At 33.7% G+C, this 19,972-nt stretch overlaps 1 protein-coding gene across 3 annotated transcripts in view; it reads left to right on the top strand.

The window, feature by feature from the left end:
* The window catches only part of TFPI (tissue factor pathway inhibitor), a 125,249-nt gene that overhangs the window by 24,706 nt on the left and 80,571 nt on the right, over positions 1 to 19,972 (top strand). For all 3 annotated transcript variants that reach the window (XR_004189990.2, XM_006209999.4, XM_031678285.2), the window contains one exon: positions 18,425 to 18,488. The gene's annotated coding sequence lies outside the window, so the exon portion shown is untranslated. The remainder of the gene's footprint in view (positions 1 to 18,424; positions 18,489 to 19,972) is intronic.

The raw sequence follows: 19,972 nt of genomic DNA, 5'->3' as shown, positions 1-19,972 counted from the left end.
CACAGTAGTTGTCACAGTTCCCACAGTCATAAAGCCAGTCTTATAACACATACCATTATCTCAGTCTGAGTTGGGGGTGAGGAACAGGATCCCATGGCCTCTATTAAGAGCAATGCTGAAGGAGTCATAGAAACTCCAGTGCCAAGGAGACCAAACCAATGCTCTGTCTTCCCCCCTATGCTGTCAAGAGGAGACAGTCAACACAGCTCAGAAGTGTGGAGGACATAACACTATAAAGGATGGACTTCATCCAATGGGAGACAGGAAATAGGACTGTTCAATGAGCAGTGATTTTAAACTGCCCCTTTGGAGGTATTGTTCATGACTGAGCCAACATCTGGGTCTTCTTGGGAGTTGGAAGTGCCTGTATTTGCTTTTCCTCCTTCTCTGCCTCATTTCCTTTCTGCCTGTTTTCTTCATGTGAATGACATTTACCAATAAAACTGTACTGTGAAAGTTTGCCTTAGGTTCTGTTTTCCAGGGAGTTTAAGCTAATGCACCCTAAGAATAAGTAATTTACTGGAAAGAATTTAGGAGATTATTGTGAAAGGAATATGGATTGCAGATGGCCAAGAAGTTACAAATGCCATTGAAATCATGCAACAGCTATTAACATCCTATAGAACTGCAGTTCTGAGGAACACACTTCATTTAACTTTGAACCAGTTATCTATTTCAAACCTAAAATTTTATGATTCCTCACTTTATAAGTAGGTCTATTACATTCAGAGATGCCGTAAATCCAGTCATTCAACCTATGAAAATTCCAAGAGGTCATGATTTTGACTTTGAAAAGGAAGATATTAAGCAGCAATAAAATTAACAACTTTTTGCACAAAGATATATGTGTAGCAAGAAGCATCCACAATGACTTCCATTTATTTTGACCTTATATCACCAGAGCACTGAGCCAGTAACATCTCAATGTGAGAAAGATGAGCTGACCAAGAGGAAGCAAAGCACTGACACTGGCATCCAAATTGTTATGTATTGAAACATCATCTCAGCTTGCACCTGGCACATTGGCTCTACTTGCTGACACTGGAACTGGAACCTGACATTTGGCGTTACCTATCAAAGTCTAGAAGGATAAAGATTCAATATAGAATGTAATGCAGTCAGGGCCAGCACGCAATTATGAGGACAATTCTCTAAATTCACATTAACACTGAATTGACAGTCCTTGTATTCATTCAATAACCACACTCCAAGAACTTAACAGTAAATAGTAAAATGATTGTTTTGCATTATAACATCAATTTAGTGAACTTAAATTTTTGGAGCAATATTGAACTATTAATTATACCTCAATTGTGTAAGTAGAAAAAAATCCATAATTATAAATATGTCATAAACACAATAATAATACCCTAGATATAAATGTTATTTTATTATTGCTACCAAATAATCAAAATAATTAGTATAGTCATAATGGGAATTGGTAACACTTGTTTAGTGCTTCTGTGTCTGGAACTATTTTGTCAAGACTCTAAGATGGTTGTCAATGGCGCCCACATCCGTGGTATCCACACCTTTGTGCGGTGCCCTCCCACATTATACTAGATTTGTTCTTTGTGATCAATAGCATGTGGAGGAAATTATGCTATGTCATTTAAATTATAAAAAGCTAACACTTCCATTTTGGGCTCTCTTTCTCTCTCACATCACTCACTCTGGGGCAAGCAAGCTTCAGTGTTGTGAGCATCCCTACAGAAAAGCCTATAAAGAAAGAACTAAAATCTCCAGTCAACAACTAGACAGGTGAGGGCCTTCCAACAATCATATGAGTTATGTTGGATGTGGGACATGATTGTAGCCCTGACTGACAACTTGACCATAACTTGGTTGGTAACCCTAAGCCAGTCTCTATTCTATTGCATTTGTTTCTTTGCTAGTCACTAGCAGTCTTTTTTTTTTTTAATTGAAGTATAGTCAGTTTACAATGTTGTGTCAATTTCTGGTGTACAGCATAATAGTTCAGTCATACATAGGCATACATATATTTGTTTTCATATTCTTTTTCACTATAGGTTACTATAAGATACTGAATATTGTTTCCGGTGCTATACAGTATAAACTTGTTGTTTATTTTATATATGGTAGTTAGTATCTGCAAATCTGAAACTCCTGATTTATCACTTCCCACTCCTTTACCCCCTTGGTAACCATAAGTTTGTTTTCTATGTCTATGAGTCTGTTTCTGCTTTGTAAAAATGTTCGTCTTTTTTTTTTTTTTAAGATTCTACATATAAGTGATACCATATGATATGTTTCTGTCTCTTTCTGGCTTACTTCACTTAGAATGACAATCTCCAGGTCCATCCATGTTGCTGCAAATGGTATTATTTTATTCTTTTTTATGGCTGAGTAGTAATCCATTATATAAATATACCACAACTTGGTCACTGTAGCTTTTAGTAAGTCTTAAATGTGGTTCTCTAGCTTTGTTCTTTTTCAAAGCTGTTTTGATTATTCTTGTCCATAGCTTTTCCATAATATTTTATAATTAAACTTACAAATTTCTACACCCAAGTCTGCTGAAATTTTTGTTTGTATTGCATTGAATCCATACATCAATTTAGGGGAGATTTAACATCTTAACAAGTCTTTTATTTCACGAACTTGGTGTACCTCTCCTTTTACTTAGGTTTTTAAATTTTTTTCAGCATTGTTTTGTTGTTTTCAGTTTAGGAGTGATGCACACCTTTTGTTAGATTTATTCTTGGTAACTTTTGTTTTTAGAGTTTATCTTTTAATAAGGCACTTAACTCATTACTGCTATTACATAGTGTGTCTTCCACTGCCTCTCCATGTTTCATATTATTCATTGTTATTTAAAAGAAACATGTTGAAAGAAATTTATAATATTCATAGTCATCAAATATTACTGATGAAATGTCAAGCTCCTCATATAAAAGTAAAACTGGAGAGCCATAAAACTAAACTTATCACATTATCTCTTAAAAACTCACCTCTTAATTTCCTCTGTCCTTTCCTAAAGCTGTTTGTAGGTGTATTTTTATTGCTTATATTACTTCTAAAATATACTATATATTCAATAGTTCTATTTCTTTAAAAATATTGTGATTTAATATTTGAGAATTACTTGTAATGTATAAATTTTTAAGTTGGAATTCTTTGCAGATCTGGGTATTGTTGATCATTAATTAGGCTTTGCATAACTCATTAATTTGTGGTAAGATATTACAAAATTCATTCTTCTACTAGGTGAATGGTAAAGGGCACAAAAGGAATTAGAGTCAAGACTAAAATTAGGTAGTGGCGAAATGGCCAATAGTTAGAACCAACAACCATCATGTTGACAGACCGTGGATAATTGAAAGTACTATGAAGCAATGCAGCTTACGAGGAAATGAAATGGCTTCAAATATAAAAGCTACATAATCAAAATCGGTGTTTCCTTTTGTATGTGAAAGTCCTAATAATGTACCTTCTAAAAGACATGTGAAAAGAGTTTACATTTGTGACCCCCTCTCCTTTATACTTTTCTTCATTATGCTTATCCTCAAAATCTCTGTGGAACCTCTTTCAGAATACATGTGAATAGGCTCAATTCACAATGCAAATAGATCTGTGGATGTCAGGTACAAGTGTGTTTTAACAAAGTCCTCCAAATGCCAGGCACAATAAAGAATACTTCATTTGTTATCTCATCTTACTTAACCCACACAGAATCCTGAGAGATAGGTATTATGAACCTCACTTCCGTAGAGGGAAAAGGAGACTCAAAAGAAGTAATTAATAAGGAAACTTACTACTTATTGTGCTTATAATCACTATGCTCTACTATGCTGCTTAGTCACTAATGGTTTATGTAAAATCAGCCAGTGATCTCCCCCAGTGTCATTTCATAATTGGAAAAACAGAGTGCCACTGGAAGCACATGCAACATGAATAACAGAATTCCCACAGGAAGCTGGCTGTCACACCTGAATGGCAGACGTCTCACAGGAAGTTGGCCGCCATTCCTATTTCAACATGTTTGTGTTATTTTCATATCAATTCCTCTTCAATTCTGCCCTCCTGTCACCCAGGCAAGTGCGACTCCAGCACATCTAAGCACAGAGGGATAGGTGTCCACTCTTGCCCCTCCTTATCTTCAAGATTTTGTGGCAACTTTGTGAGAGTTTACTTTCCCTCAAATGGGGGAAGGTATGGTATATCACAGTTGTACCCTCAGGTTTTAGGGGGAGAGGCCAGCAGTATGCAGAAAGTGTTTAGCAAAGAGATGGCTTTAATTGGTTTTATTCTGATTTTAAAAGTCCATTTCTGCCCATCTTAGCTACTCAGCTTAACTTTTAATTTCACACTTTGTTGCCTTTATTTTTGCTGTTCTGATCACTTGGACTGTTATCTTCCTTATGTTTGGTTAACAGCTATTTACTTTGGCAAAGCAGTCTTTGCTTCAAACAGCTATCCTTCCTGATTTAGTCAATATAGTCTATTTTACTTAATATTCCAACAATGAGTAATATGCGGAACTAGAAAGAAAAGAATCCATACATCAAAAATTAGTCCTTATAATTAATGCCAATGATCTTGAACAGATAATAAATTAGGCCTCCTTCAAACATTTTTAATGGCAAAGTGCATTCTTTATTAGATAATAGTATATATTGATGTTTGAAGGAAAATTAGTGATTAATCAATAAATAGCTAATAAATAAATCAATAAATAGCTAAACTAAAAAAGGAAAAAAAGAAAAACTGTGTGTAGCTGATTACTTCTTCAACTTGTAAAAGTTTTGCCTTTATTAAATTTCCATGTGTTATATTCATCACATCACATCATCAATCTCTTGCAGGGGTTCCCAAACCACAAATATTATAATACAGAAATTTTAATTTTGTCTCAGTAGATTTAGTAAAATGTAGCATTCCCAGAGGTTGTTACCATAGAAATACATTGCTCAATATTGTGCATTTTCAACTGAGCCTCAAAAACAATCTCTCTTCAGATGAAAAAAAAAACTTGTTCCCTCAAACAGTATATTTTTCTTCTTATTCTGCTACATGCACTCAGAGTTGAGGCCGTATTTTCTGGTATCCTGAGAACCTGCGCCTACATTATAAATTAAGGAATGCTTTAGTCATTTTAGAGATTCTCTGCAGAGAATAACAACTCAGATTTTCTCTCGAGTTTGTCCAGAAGTTTAAAAAAAACTAAAATTAAATGGAAACAAAAAATAACATCTTCTCCAAAGAAAGTTCTAGTAATTGAAGAGGGTAAAAGAAATTATTACTATAGAAAAGTATCTCTGAAGTTATAGGAATTTTCTGTGCCTTTTCTATTAGTGGAGACTGACAATACTAATGACTACAGCAGACATTAAGTGTCATAGCATGTGCTAGGGACCATGTAAGATGCTGGGAATCTATTATAAGAAAGAGCACACGGTCTCTGGATTCAGTGACATCACAGCCGTATAAATCCCTGATGTACTCTCCTTAGATGACCTCACATATAAAAATTCAAAAAGCAGTTTCTCAACTTACCTATAATTTTAGAGTTTATTTATTCCCCAAAGTAAAATTTGTGTTGGCTATTCCCTCAGTGTCTGCTGAAAGTTTGAAAACCAGAATTTTTGCTATTTTAATTTAAAGATATTGCCAAATACACATATGACCAATTTTTAAATTCGACTTTGTGTTTAGGAAAGAAGAATAAGCATCCTAAATTAGGAATACCTGCCAAAGGAGAAGAAAAATGGAAGTAATAATCATTCATTATTAACGTGAGGCTACTCTTCACTCTTTCTTTATTACAAATATTCCATTGGCTTATTTTATTACTTCCCTAACAGTCATTATTCTTGCTGATATGACACTGCATTTGTGTTTACTGCAATTCAAAACCAGGAGATAACTCACCTACTCTGATAAATTGCATCAGGAAGCTACAGGATTCTTACTATTAAAAGAGTTATTCTTCTTACATTAAGTATTATGGTTGCTGTGTGTGAATAAATATTGCTGAAACCTCAGCTTCTGACTGGTATCATAATATTCAGAAATTTCAATTCTCTCTTTGGTATAACAATAACTCATAAAATACAGCTACTCTTTTTTAATCTTGTTTTTGAAATATTAATAGCTTGCTAACTAGCCAGATATAAATATAACTTTTAGTTTCTTTTAGACAACGTAACATTAGAGAAATACATTTGCTTTCTGTCCAGTTGTGTAAATAACCTTTGCTTTATTTAAGCTTTTTGTAACCCTGGAGATATCTATACTGTTAAAGAATTAAAGTCTGAATCATATAACTTCCAGAGAACTTTCGGCCAGCATTTACTGACTAAATAAAAAAACAAATCTCTGACACAATCTTGTAACTTAATCCTCTCAGCTCATACCTGTGATTTCCAGAAAACAACTTAACCTCTTCTCTTCCATAATAATCTGTTTAGGCTATGTTCATTCCCTCACAGGAGTTACAAGATTTTCTTTATATTTTCTTTTAGACTATTTACATACACAGAATATCCATGAAAGGGAGAGTTTTTCAAGGACCTGTGACAAACAAAAATGTAAAGTTCATCCACAAATCTAAGTGCTGTCTTATATGTAAGATACCAGAGCAACTGGAGATACTAGGAACATTAATTAATATATTATTAATTATTAACATATAATATAATATAAAAATGAGTTGAATAATTTTTTATGCAGTATTTACTAAGACTCACAAAATACATCATAATCTAAGAAATTAAGAAAAAAACAAAATACTATTTTCAAATTGTAAACATCTGTTCTTTTTTGTAATGTATTTAGAGAAATGCTAATATAATGTTGATATTAATATAGATATTAATATGGTTACACACATTGATGCAGGAATATATAATGTTACCTTAGGGATTCATATTTTCATATGATTTATTATCATGTTAAAATATGCTAATATGGATAATCTATAAACTTGATCCATTAATTTATTACACAAACCAAAATTAATTATATGCCCATTCAGTATATGGCTCATATACTCATATATGATAAAGAAAAGGCACAAAATAAGGTGAACAAATATAAACTGCACCATATTTTTTGGCATATTTAAAGTGTTTTTCGTTCTCTGTGATTTTGCACTTGATTTCCTTTCAATTGTGTCTCATATCTCCAACACTGTTTCTAAAATGCCATTTACCAAAAGCAGACAGTAATGGCTAGAGTTCCAGGAAATGTTTCAGGCCACACATGACATAGATTTTCTTCTTTCCTTAAATGCTTTCATTAGGCAGTTACCACTTACTTGCCTGTTAGGTCTATTCCATCAGGCAGATTGGCCATTGGTGTGTCTACCAAAAGCAGTTTGCTTATCAGTTACTTCTGAGCATCCTTCAGGTCATTAAAAGCCATTAGAACATGATGTGAAGGAGCAATCTGGTTGTTGAGCATGAAAAAAAAATTTTTAATTGCTCTGTTTTACATACTCTGCAAATAATTATGGCAGAAATTCATATTGTGGATGGTTTTTAAAAAGAGGATGAAAAGTGCTGATATCTTAATATAAATCAAAAGTGTATGCCACCACATAAAATTCCCTTTATTAACAGAAATTCTATCTAAATCTTTTACATAATGTGTTGTAAACTAACTCATGAGTGGTTATGGAATGCCACACAGCTGGAAGCTCCTTGCATTCTGCTGAAGCATGCCTCATTTAATCAAGGGCATTTGGATCTTCCTCTAGAAGCCTTGTAGTGATTTAAAGAATTTGACCACAGCAATTACCAAGCTGACACATCACACAGTTTCATTAAAGATCCTTTCACTGCTCATTAACATTGGCCAGACATGACATAGGAATTCTCTATGATTAGTTAAAGGAGCTTTCTTTTTTATTCTATGTTTCCAGTGGATTATATTATCCGTCAGAGATTGCTGTATAGTTTTGGTGCTGTGTACCATACAACAGTGTGAGGACTTACAGGAACTTGGATATCCCTAAACATGGCACTGATTCGATGAGCTATGTGACACCATAGAAGGTAGCCTTCACTTTAGTATAAGATGGCTTTTCCAATTAGAAAGTAAAATTCTAATTGGAACTTATTCTACAGGGGTTTTGTGGGGGGCGGTTCTTGGGGCTTTTTGGTTTTGTTTTTTAGTGTAATGGAAAACTATGACATTTTTTACTTATCCAGAGCAGATTATTAACTTTTTAAAGTAATAATATTTTAACCAAAATAATTGTCTTGGAAGCCTCACTTTCCAATACATTTAACACCAAGATAAACTGTTTATATAGTGTCTTTTATAGTTATTATTATTCATGCACATTAAAAGCTGTTGTGAAGACTTGCTTTGTAATTGTCAAATATCCAGGCAGTCCTGGGTTTACAAATCTGATATCTGTGGCAGAACTGTTTATTAGAAGCTTAAAGCCAGGGTTAGACTCAAATGGATAGGGAGTCCTGCCCACGAGAAAGTCCCCTCTACCTTATGAGAAGGTTCTAACATGGACCCTAGAGGAAGGCATAACATCTTGATTGACAGTTCCACTAAGATCATCCAAAGTGAGAGTGAAGTAACACCTGAAAAGGAAATTAGGGTTGCTGGAGAAGGGTGAAATGAATATTCAACCAACAAAATAGCAAAAAATAATGGACATTTCATAACTAATGTAAATCAATGCTTCTATCTGACACAGCTATAATTCTAGGTTCTCTATAAATATGAAGAGCCACTATACATTAGAGTTTTAACAATATAGACCCTAGAATCAGACACACCTGCCTCACATTCTAGCTCTATCTCTTCAAGTTATAGAACTTTGAGCATATTTCATAACTTATCTATACCTCATTGCACTCCACTGTTAATCTCATAGAACTCATCATGTAGATTAAAAAACTGTATAATTCTAAATGTAGTCAGCATGGGCTAATTACTAGTGCTGTATTATCTGTCAGTATTAGAAGTAACACTTACAGAGTGCCTGGCACTAAGTAAGCACTCGATCAGTGCTAGCTGCAGTGACAGTGAAAGTAACCATCATTATTATTAACCAACAAAATATATCCTGGTACATCAAAAGATATTTTTGCAAATGAGAACTAACTGGACTAGGAACTTCCTTTGGTTAAATAACAATATAAGTATCTTAAGTTGCACATGCAGAAATTGTACAATCAATGGGTGGATGAGATGAATTTGCTTTTATAGAATAACAATGGTAATAACAACCACTAATATTATTATTAAAGCTACCTTTAAAAATGAGTACTTATTTTGATTCAGAGACAATGCATAATTCCATCTAATCCTGAAAGATAATAGTAATTGTAAAAAGCAATAATAATACCAGAACTGCATAAGGTAGTAAACAGAAGAGGATCCAGATTTTGTGGGGCCTGAAGATTTTAATATGGGAAGGTAAAAAGTAATATACAATTATGAATATATAATTAGGTACAGGATCTTGGAAGGATTCTTTATTAGCCACTTGGTTAGTCTGCCTCTGAAAGGAAGTTCTATCATTATCATAATTTTATAGATAAGAAACATGAGACGCTGAGTGTTAAGACAGCTTGACCAAAGTCACACAGCTGGTGAATGTTGGAGTTAGGCATCAAGTCTAATATTGTGTTTTCATATTAGAGATGAGAAATCTCAGTCGCAATGAGTTTCTGTAAGCTGCCAGAGGTTCCAGAATTTTTGAGTGGTGGAGGCAAGATTAAAACCCAGATCTGTCAAACTCTAAAGTCCATCCTCTCTACACTAAGCTTTTGATGCCAACTTGTAAAGAATTCTAGCACAGGATACTGAATTTTTTTTTCAAATTTTCATTGCTTTTGATCAAAAATCAAATGAATAAGAGTTAGCCTCGACCCTGAAGGAAGTAAGGCTAATTTCAAAGATAAAGTTGCTATTTTCTGAGGGCATGTTAGCAGAGGTTATTTTTGATATGGTTTAAATCAGGGACTTTATATTCCTTATTTGCAACACAATTTTATATCCACCAGTCAACTGTTATGTCATAGAGCATTAGAGATTTCTAAACTAAAAGTTCTGTATTAATTTTGCTCCTGAATTTCCTGAGTTTAAATAAGAACCCACCATATTATAAATAACCTATTCTTTGAGGATATAGACAAGCTTTATTTCAACTTTAGAGTTCAAGAAATTGTTTTTTATTTGATTTCATTACTGTAACCTTCCATAGAACATCCTTTTCCCTTGAGTGATATTGCATATAAGCATAAGACATAAGAGCAATTAGAACTCAAAGTGTCCGCAAAAATGAAGGCTTGGATCATCCACTACGTCTCATTTGGCTGAGGCAGAGGATAAGAGAAACATGGAATAGTGGTGGAAAGCAGCTATAATTGCTATCTTGGGCCTCATTTATGATGACAGAGAAAGGAACCATAGTAGCTGTATTTTTATATTGCTTAATAAGTTCTTGCCCATAACATCCCTTTTTTCTCTACCACTTTATGTGGAGAATACAAGAGTGCTTAAAGTTTTAGGTGTTAGGTAGAAGTAAGAACTAGTTAATGACACCCTTTTACAATAGGTAGATTATTGGACTTCATGTTTTCTACTGTTGGAGATGCAAACTTTACATGTATAGAGACGACGAGAGTAGACTGAAAGGCAATAAGAATGCCCCTCCAGATTACTTCACCTCATTTCTTCATTCTGCTCTATTATCTTCAGGAGGCTGATCTCCAAGGACTACATCAATAAGACCACCATTCACAGTGGTTTGGGGTTAGATTCAGTCTTTGGGGGGTCCTGGTAGGAGTGAGAGAGAGGCAGAGACAGAGAGGGACAGAGACATTAAGAAGAGAGTGGGAGGGAGAGACAGGAGAGGAGGAAGATCAAGGTATGGATCTTTATGGCTCTCTTTTATGAAGTTGCCTTGAACTAGCTATGTGCTTTACATAAGAATCACTAACCATCAGTGTGTCTCCTCTCAAGGTGATCTCTCTTACCATGACTCACTCCTGGATTCGTTTCCTATGTCTCTTTAACACTTTAGGCCTTGGGTACTGAGAGCTAAGAGGCTGTTAGGCCTGGATCCCTACACTATGCTAGTGTCTCCCCACGAGCCCCCAAACCTTTGTAATTAGTACTTCTGCAAATAAGTGCTTTTTAAATTATCTAAATGTATGTGAGCCATCTGTTTCCTGTAGGAACTCTGACCATTTCTTTTTGTTTCACCCTAAAAGTAGAAAACACTGAAGACAGAAGAGATTCAGGTCTCACACGCACCCACACACACTTAAAACCAGGAAGCAGAATATACATGCAGGGCAGAGAGACAAACCCACAAATACAGTACTTCACAAGTAGAACAGAAGCTATTAATTGTATAACATATAATCTGTGGCAGCCACTTTGTACAATCTATTGGAACAATAGATGAACAAATATTCTTTCAAAAATAAACAGTGAGATAACACATAAGAAGATGATAGAAATTTTCTGCTGAAAATAATAGTTCATATAAAATAAACATTACAACTTAAATCAGCATGTGTGAAGAATGATACATAATTAACAAAAAGGAATCAGCAACACTTGATAAAAATCTGAAGCAAAACCATCCCATCACGATAGTACAAGAGTACTCTCATAGCTGTATGGGACTAAGGGTATTTCAGTTTCCTAATGTGGACAAAAAGAATATATATTATATTCTCTGACATAGTAATTTTCAATTAAACATTGTCAACTGCATTGTGATTGTTAATATCTTCTTCTACTTGTTTGTTACTTTGTTTATTTGGGGGGAAGGTAATTAGGTTTATTTCTTTACTTATTTATTTAATGGAGGTACTGGGAATTGAACCCAGGACCTCATGAATGCTATCATGCACTCTACCACTGAGCTATACCCTACCCCCCGGACCTCCTTCTGTTTTTAAGTTTGTTTTCATAAAATTCCAAATTTTAAAAAGTTAGATATTGTGATGAATAGGGTAGATAAATAAGTAAACAATGCACAGTTTAATAGATTTATCATCTGAACTGGATGGTTCTGACCATACTGTGTTTTACTCTTAAGACGTGTTCTGGAATGGAGTTATAAAGAGAATGATCATGAGGAATATATTTTTTCTTTTTTTTTTTTTGACTTTTTTTTATTGAGTTATAGTTATTTTACAATGTTGTGTCAAATTCCATTGTAGAGCACAATTTTTCAGTTATACATGAACATATATATTCATTGTCACATTTTTTTTCTGCTGTGAGCTACCACAAGATCTTGTATATATTTCCCTACACTATACCGTATAATCTTGTTTATCTATTCTGCATATGCCTGTCAGTATCTACAAATTTTGAACTCCCAGTCTGTCCCTTCCTACCCCGCTTCCCCTTGGCAACCATAAGTTTGTATTCTATGTCTATGAGTCTGTTTCTGGTTTGTATTTATATTCTTTTTTTTTTTTTTTTTTGGATTCCACATATGAGCAATCTCATATGGTACTTTCCTTTCTCTTTCTTGCTTACTTTACTTAGAATGACATTCTCCAGGAACATCTGTATTGATGCATATGGCGTTATGTTATAGGTTTGTATGGCTGAATAATATTCCATTGTATAAATATACCACATCTTTATCCAGTCATCTGTTGATGGACATTTAGGCTGTTTCCATGTCTTGGCTATTGTAAAGAGTGCTGCTATGAACACTGGGGTGCAGGTGTCATTTTGAAGTAGGGTTCCTTCTGGATATATGCCCAGGAGCAGGATTCCTGGGTCATACGGTAAGTCTATTCCCAGTCTTTTGAGGAATCTCTATCCTGTTTTCCATAGTGGCTGCATCAAACTGCATTCCCACCAGCAGTGAAGGAGGGTTCCCTTTTCTCTGCAGCCTCTCCAGCATTTGTCATTTGTGGACTTTTGAATGATGGCCATTCTGACTGGTGTGAGGTGATACCTTCTTGTAGTTTTGATTTTCATTTCTCTGACAATTAGTGATATTGAGCATTTTTTCATGTGCCTATTGATCATTTGTATCTCTTCCTTGGAGAATTGCTTGTTTAGATCTTCTGCCCATTTGTGGATTGGGTTGTTTGTTTTTTTCTTATTAAGTCATATGAGCTGCTTATATATTCTGGAGATCAAGCCTTTGTCGGTTTCATTGTTTGCAAAAATTTTCTCCCATTCCATAGGTTGTCGTTTTGTTTTACTTATGGTTTCCTTTGCTGTGCAGAAGCTTGTAAGTTTCGTTAGGTCCCATTTGTTTATTCTTGCTTTTATTTCTATTTCTTGGGTAGACTGCCCTAGGAGAATATTTTTGAGATGTATGTCAGATAATGTTTTGCCTATATTTTCTTCTAGGAGGTTTATTGTATCTTGTCTTATGTTTAAGTCTTTAATCCATTTTGAGTTGATTTTTGTATATGGTGTAAGTGAGTGTTCTAGCTTCATTAATTTACATGCTGCTGTCCGGTTTTCCCAACACCATTTGCTGAAGAGACTGTCTTTATTCCATTGTATATTCTTGCCTCCTTTGTCAAAGATGAGTTGACCAAAAGTTTGTGGGTTCATTTCTGGGCTCTCTATTCTGTTCCATTGGTCCATATGTCTGTTTTTGTACCAATAGCATGATGTCTTGATGATTGTAGCTCTATAGTATTGTCTGCAGTCTGGGAGAGTTATTCCTCCAGCCCCCTTCTTTTTCTTCAGTAATGCTTTGGCAATTCTAGATTTTTTGTGGTTCCATATAAATTTTATTATGATTTGTTCTAGCTCTGTGAAATATGTCCTAGGTAATGTGATAGGAATTGCATTAAATCTGTAGATTGCCTTGGGCAGTGTGACCATTTTAACAATATTGATTCCAATCCAATCCAGGAGCATGGGATATCTTTCCATTTTTATAAGTCTTCTTTAATTTCCTTCATCAGTGTTTTATAGTTTTCCATGTATAAGTCTTTCACCTCCTTGGTTAGATTTATTCCTAGGTATTTTATTACTTTGGGTGCTATTTTAAAGGGGATTGTTTCTTTACTTTCTTTTTCTGCTGTTGATTCATCGTTAGTGTAAAGAAATGCAACTGATTCTTGAACATTAATCTTGTAACCTGCTATCTTGCTGAATTCTTTGATTATTTCTAGTAGTTTTTGTGTGGATCTGTTAGGGTTTTCTATATATAGTATCATGTCATCTGCATATTGTGACACTTTTACCTCTTCTTTTCCAATTTGGATCCATTTTATTTCTCTCTCTTGCCTGATTGCTGTGGCTAGGACTTCCAAGACTATGTGGAATAGGAGTGGTGAGAGTGGGCAGCCTTGTCTTGTCCCAGGTTTTAGTGGGAAGCTTTTGAGTTTTTCACCGTTGAGTACTATGCTGGCTGTAGGTTTGTCATATATAGCTTTTATGATGTTGAGATATGTCCCCTCTATACCCACTTTGGTGTGAGTTTTTATCATAAATGGGTGTTGAATTTTATCAAATGCTTTTTCTGCATCTATTGAGATGATCATGTGGTTTTTGTCCTTTCTCTTGCTGATGTGATGTATTACATTGATTTGCAAATGTTGAACCACCGTTGTGTCCCTGGGATGAACCCCACTTGATCATGATGTGTCATCTTTTTTATGTGCTGTTGGGTTCTATTTGCTAATATTTTGGTAAGGATTTTTGCATCTATGTTCATCAGTGGTATTGGTCTGTAATTCTCTTTTTTGGTGCTGTCTTTGCCTGGTTTTGGTATCAGGGTGATGGTGGCTTCATAGAATGAGTTTGGGAATATTCCCTCTTTTTCTATCTTCTGGAAGAGTTTGAGAAGGACTGGTATGAGTTCTTCTTTGTATGTTTGGTAGAATTCCCTGGTGAAGCCATCTGGTCCTGGACTTTTATTTGTTGGGAGGTTTTTAATTGCTAATTCGATTTCATTTCTAGTGATCGCTTTGTTCAAGTGGTCAGTTTCTTCTTGATTCAGTCTTGGTGGACTGTGTGTTTCCAGAAACTTGTCCATCTCCTCTAGGTTATCCATTTTGGTTCCATATATTTTTTCATAATATTCTTGTATGATATTCTGTATTTCTATATTATTTGTTGTAATTTCTCCATTTTCCTTTCTTATTTTGCTTATTTGCGCTCTTTTTTCTTCTTTGTGAGTTTGGCCAGAGGCTTGTTGATTTTATTTACTCTTCCAAAAAAACAGCTTTTGGTTTGATTGATTTTTTGCCATTGTGTTTTTAATCTCTATTTTATTTATTTCCTCCCTGATCTTTATTATTTCCTTCCTTCTGCTGACTTTTGGGGGTTTTTGCTCTTCATTTTCTAATTGTTTTAGCTGGTGGGTTAGATTGTTTATTTGAGATTGTTCTTCTTTTTTGAGGAAGGCCTGTATCGCTATAAACTTCCCTCTTAGCCCTGTCTTTGCTGCATCCCATAAATTTTGTGTGGTTGTGTTTTCATTTTCATTTGTCTCAAGGTATTTTTTAATTTCAACTTTGATTTCATCATTGACCCACTGGTTTTTTAATAGCATGTTATTTAATCTCCATGCTTTCCTTTTTTTCTCCATTGTTTCTCTGTAGTTGATTTCTAGTTTCATGGCAGAAGAATATATTTTCTTAATACTTTTTATCAGTGTGTAAGTATGCTGCAAGATACTCTTAAATGGCAAAATATTATTTGTGGAAAAACAAACAGGCTACAAACAGACAAGCTCTATTAAATGATAAGAATTTGCCTGTAATATTAAATATTACTTTGTTCTAAGAGTTCCTGTCCATATTTATTTCCTAAAGTAGTTCATTATTTGCCTTTTGGAAACATAAAATAATAATATAAAACAAGTTATGTAATACAATTATATTTATCAGTGTGATGTTTTGTAGTTTTTAAACCAAAGCAAATTTATTTTCCCTTTAAATTTCTGTTTGTTCTATTGAAACTAGTGCTTGTGAGGTTTTTATCTTGAACCAAAATGTTTTTCTTCTATCATTTCTTTGAAATACTTATAGACTTGCTGATCTTATAGCAAGAAGCTTCAAAGTCTGCTCTATTACACAATAGATTAATTTTTTAAAAATTGAATAAACTCTCTCAAAATGATTAAACCCTAAAATAGCTTCATTTCATTATACCACATTCTGGGTGAGTAGAGCTCATAATTATTAAGCAAAGAGTAAGATAATGATTATGACATTGGAAAAGCAAGATATGGTGTGAACTGAAGATATAAGTGAAAATGGTAATAAAGAGAAATACATATGAATATAGACACAGATATGGACAGAGATACAGCTATAGAAATAGAATTTTAATATCAGCTACTACTTGATATACTAGATGGATTGTGTGAAATTAAATTACAACTTGCTGCTCTTTTTGTATTTTAAACTTCTAAAACTAAATAACATTAACTTCTTGAAATGTCAACTAAGATAATATCAGTTTTAACAAAGTTAATAAGAAAACTTACTTTTTAGTCAATTTTTACAGATGCATCGGTACATTATTGTTATTAAGTAAAATACACAATTCATTTCCAAATCAAAATTGTATTGTAGTTTGATGTTCTAACTGAGTTACTCAGTGAGAATAACTAGAGAAAGGGAGCAGAGAGGATGACTGCGTTAGAGGCACCAAACTTCAGAGGGCTGTCCGAGAAAGAACCAGAGGAGAAAGGGAGGTAAAGCATTTATCTTGCTGTTTTTTGACTACTAGAAAATAGTGATGTAGCCAATACTCAAAATTACTTCCTAAAATTGCTTCCAATAAATATTTTAAATCTAAGCAAGCACATATTTTATACATAAGTAGTGCTATTTTAAGAATCTGGGATGTTCCAGATGCTGTCCAGTTTAGGAACTAGGAGGTTATAGTAATTATCAACTCCATATCAATCATCTACATATGAAAAACAGAATTGTCAATCTTTATACTTTTTAATCTTGTAACTTCTCCCCTCTTTAGAAAACTGGTGGTTTGCATTCAAGTTTTCTCCAATTGAAAATGTTCTTTGTGAAAATTGCTGTAATAGGAACACATGCTTAAATTGCAAGGCATTAATTAAATATGTCACCTTTACAACTGCTTTAACTCCTTCACATCTGATTCCTGCACTTACTCAATATACATTCCAACCCATGTCTAATGTAGATGGGCAAAAAACTAAAAAGGTTATGTTTCCTAGATTCCTTACAAATATTTTTTCCTTAAATAGTTCAAGTAGAAGCCAACTCTTGGTCAGCAATTGTCTGATTCCTAGTCTCCAGCTAAGGCAGTGTGTTCATAGAGCCATTACTCTGCTGCTCTAAGAGTGACAAAAGTAGTGTGATTCTTGAATCAGCAACCAGATTTCCCAGATTTGTGTTTGTTACAGATGGAACCCTCAATGGGCTGGTTCTATGGTGTTTGCTGAAAGTGATTCTTAGGAGTCCAACTAATGACTGATCCTCTAGTCCTTTCCATAGTTTCATAAGCACCAGTCTCTGTATTAAGTTTCTCTTTGCTTAAATTAGATGGAAGGGTCGTCATTATTCTCAGTTAAACTCACAGTAAACATTAGTTCATGGAGCTATTATGAAGATAAAATTTAGGGGGGCGATATAAAGTAATTTGGAGAGTCAAGTGCTTGGCCATCAGTAAATGTTAGAAAAATTTGTAGAGACATCTCTTAATGAATATATTTTATTTGTATATATGTATCTGTTTTATTACTGAAGCAAAATCTAAGATACTCTGTATGTTTTGTCAAAATTTTGAGTTAAAGAAATTTTCCAATGTCAAGAAGTTTTTACTTTTATTTGTATAATTTTGCTTCTCTTTATAATGATCTTTGTTTTCACAAAAGCCAAATGCAAACATAGCCATATCAATCAAAATACAAAGAATCGGTCTCTATGGGTCAGCTGAGAGGGTCAGTAATTTATTTAGATTGTCAAAAGATAAATTGAAAAGTGGTTTCTTCTTGTAACTGATCAATATTGCTTCGCTGTAATTCATTAATTTCACTGTGTGTAGCCATACTAATATTTTTCTTTAAGATTTGGAATTGTTTCAAACAAATATTTAAAGTAATTTTGTTTGACTATTCCCAGTCTAACAAAGAATTACAGACTAATGAAATAGTTCCAATAATTTAAGGAAAATAAATAAGTAAATAGACAACCTTATGTAGTCTATTTCTCAGAGATAAGGGCTCAAGAAAAATGAAAAATAAAAGCCATTGCTATGTTAGACAGGAAATAAATACATAACTTTTTTTACTTAATGAAATATTGAACAGTATAAATACACACACACACACATATATATATATGCATGCCATCTTGCATATACGTACATTTACTATGTGCACCTGAATTATGACAATGTAAGGGGAAGAACTGAGTTAATTGTACCTACTTGAAATTTTGAAGAGCACTGACCAGTTTTTTTTTTGTTTTTTCCCCTACATCTCTCCATTTAGGCTTATCTGATGTTTTCTCATGATTAGACATGGGTTATGGGTTTGAAGGAAGAAAACCACAAAGGTAAAGTGAATTCCTCATCACATATCATAACATTAACATGACTCATTACTGGTAATGACGACCTACATTACTTGGTTATAGTGATGTCTGCCAGGTTTCTCCACTATAAAAATCCTTTCTTTACTTTCGCTAATCTATTTGTTATAAGTGAGGCACTAATTCCAGCCCACACTGAAGAGAATTAAGGGGAATTTAGCTCCACCTCCTAGTGAGAATGGTACCAAAGAGTGTGTTGATATACATTAAAACCAACATAGTAATTAATACATAGTTTGGAAGTGATACTTTGAGCACGTATCCTGTTTCTCCTTAAAATTTCACCCACTCTGGTGTTCTAATGGCAAATTCCTCAGTCTTTTTACATTTAATATTTAAAATCCTTCTGTAAGAGATATTTGTCACATTAATCTGTCTATTCACCTATTCTATCACTTATGCATATTAGTATGGATTTAGCTCTATTTATTTTATACTCTGTGTTACAATTTAATGTTATCATTCTATTAAAAAAATAGAATGGACTCAATGGTGTTGATCTGGAGTTAAAGATATTGGTGTGAACTCATGGTTTCCAATATAGTTAGATTAGACAGACAGATGATGATGATAAAAGATAGATAGATAGATAGATAGGTAGATAGATAGATAGATAGATAGATAGATAAACAATGTAGTTGCACATGCCTGCATATATATAAGCATATATACACACATGTACCTAGTCCCTAGGTCTTTCCACCGAGAAAGCCTGGAAAATGTTTGCTTTACATACCATATTCCAATTAAAGGAAATTGGTAAGATTCCTTGGAAAATGATTGATTCCATTTGGTACAAGGTAAGTCTGAAACAACTTTTGCCTGATATTGAGGAATGTTCAAAGGAAAAGAAAGTATAAAATTTAAATTCTAATATTTGTGCATCAAAATCATATTTATATTGATATTTAAGTATATATAAATAATGTTCTATTATTACTTTCTCAATGATGATACATATGTGTTCAAAAGTAGAAATGGTGTATAGAAAGTTTAAATCCTGGAGGTTTTGCTGTATGTATTCTTATGTCCTTTGACCCAGGGAATAGTTAAGTAGATTATTTACCAATTATAATTTATTTTAGATTTGGACTTTTAACCTTATCGTCCAAAATAAATTTTTATAATCTTCATGATGATTAATTGCTTTTAGTATATTTTACAATGCTTAAGTTGTTATTGCTTAACCAAAGTTTCACAATTTAAACATTTTTATGAATAATGTTGTATGTGCTTCTAGACATTAATAATCAATAAAGCAGATAGTGTGCCCTTTCAAGAAGTTCATAGCCCAGTACAGCAGGTAGGCATTTAAGTACCAACATAGATGGTGAATTAAAAGAAAAAGAGAGAGATAAGTAGTGATCTAAAGTAATGTAAAATGAGAAACTCTAACCCAGTATAGGAGCCTCTGAGGAGAGGATATTTAAGGCATAATAGTTTAACCA

This window comes from Vicugna pacos, chromosome 5, assembly GCF_048564905.1.
Source record: "Vicugna pacos chromosome 5, VicPac4, whole genome shotgun sequence".
Taxonomy (NCBI): domain Eukaryota; kingdom Metazoa; phylum Chordata; class Mammalia; order Artiodactyla; family Camelidae; genus Vicugna; species Vicugna pacos.
This window is presented reverse-complemented; position numbering and strand designations above follow the sequence as displayed.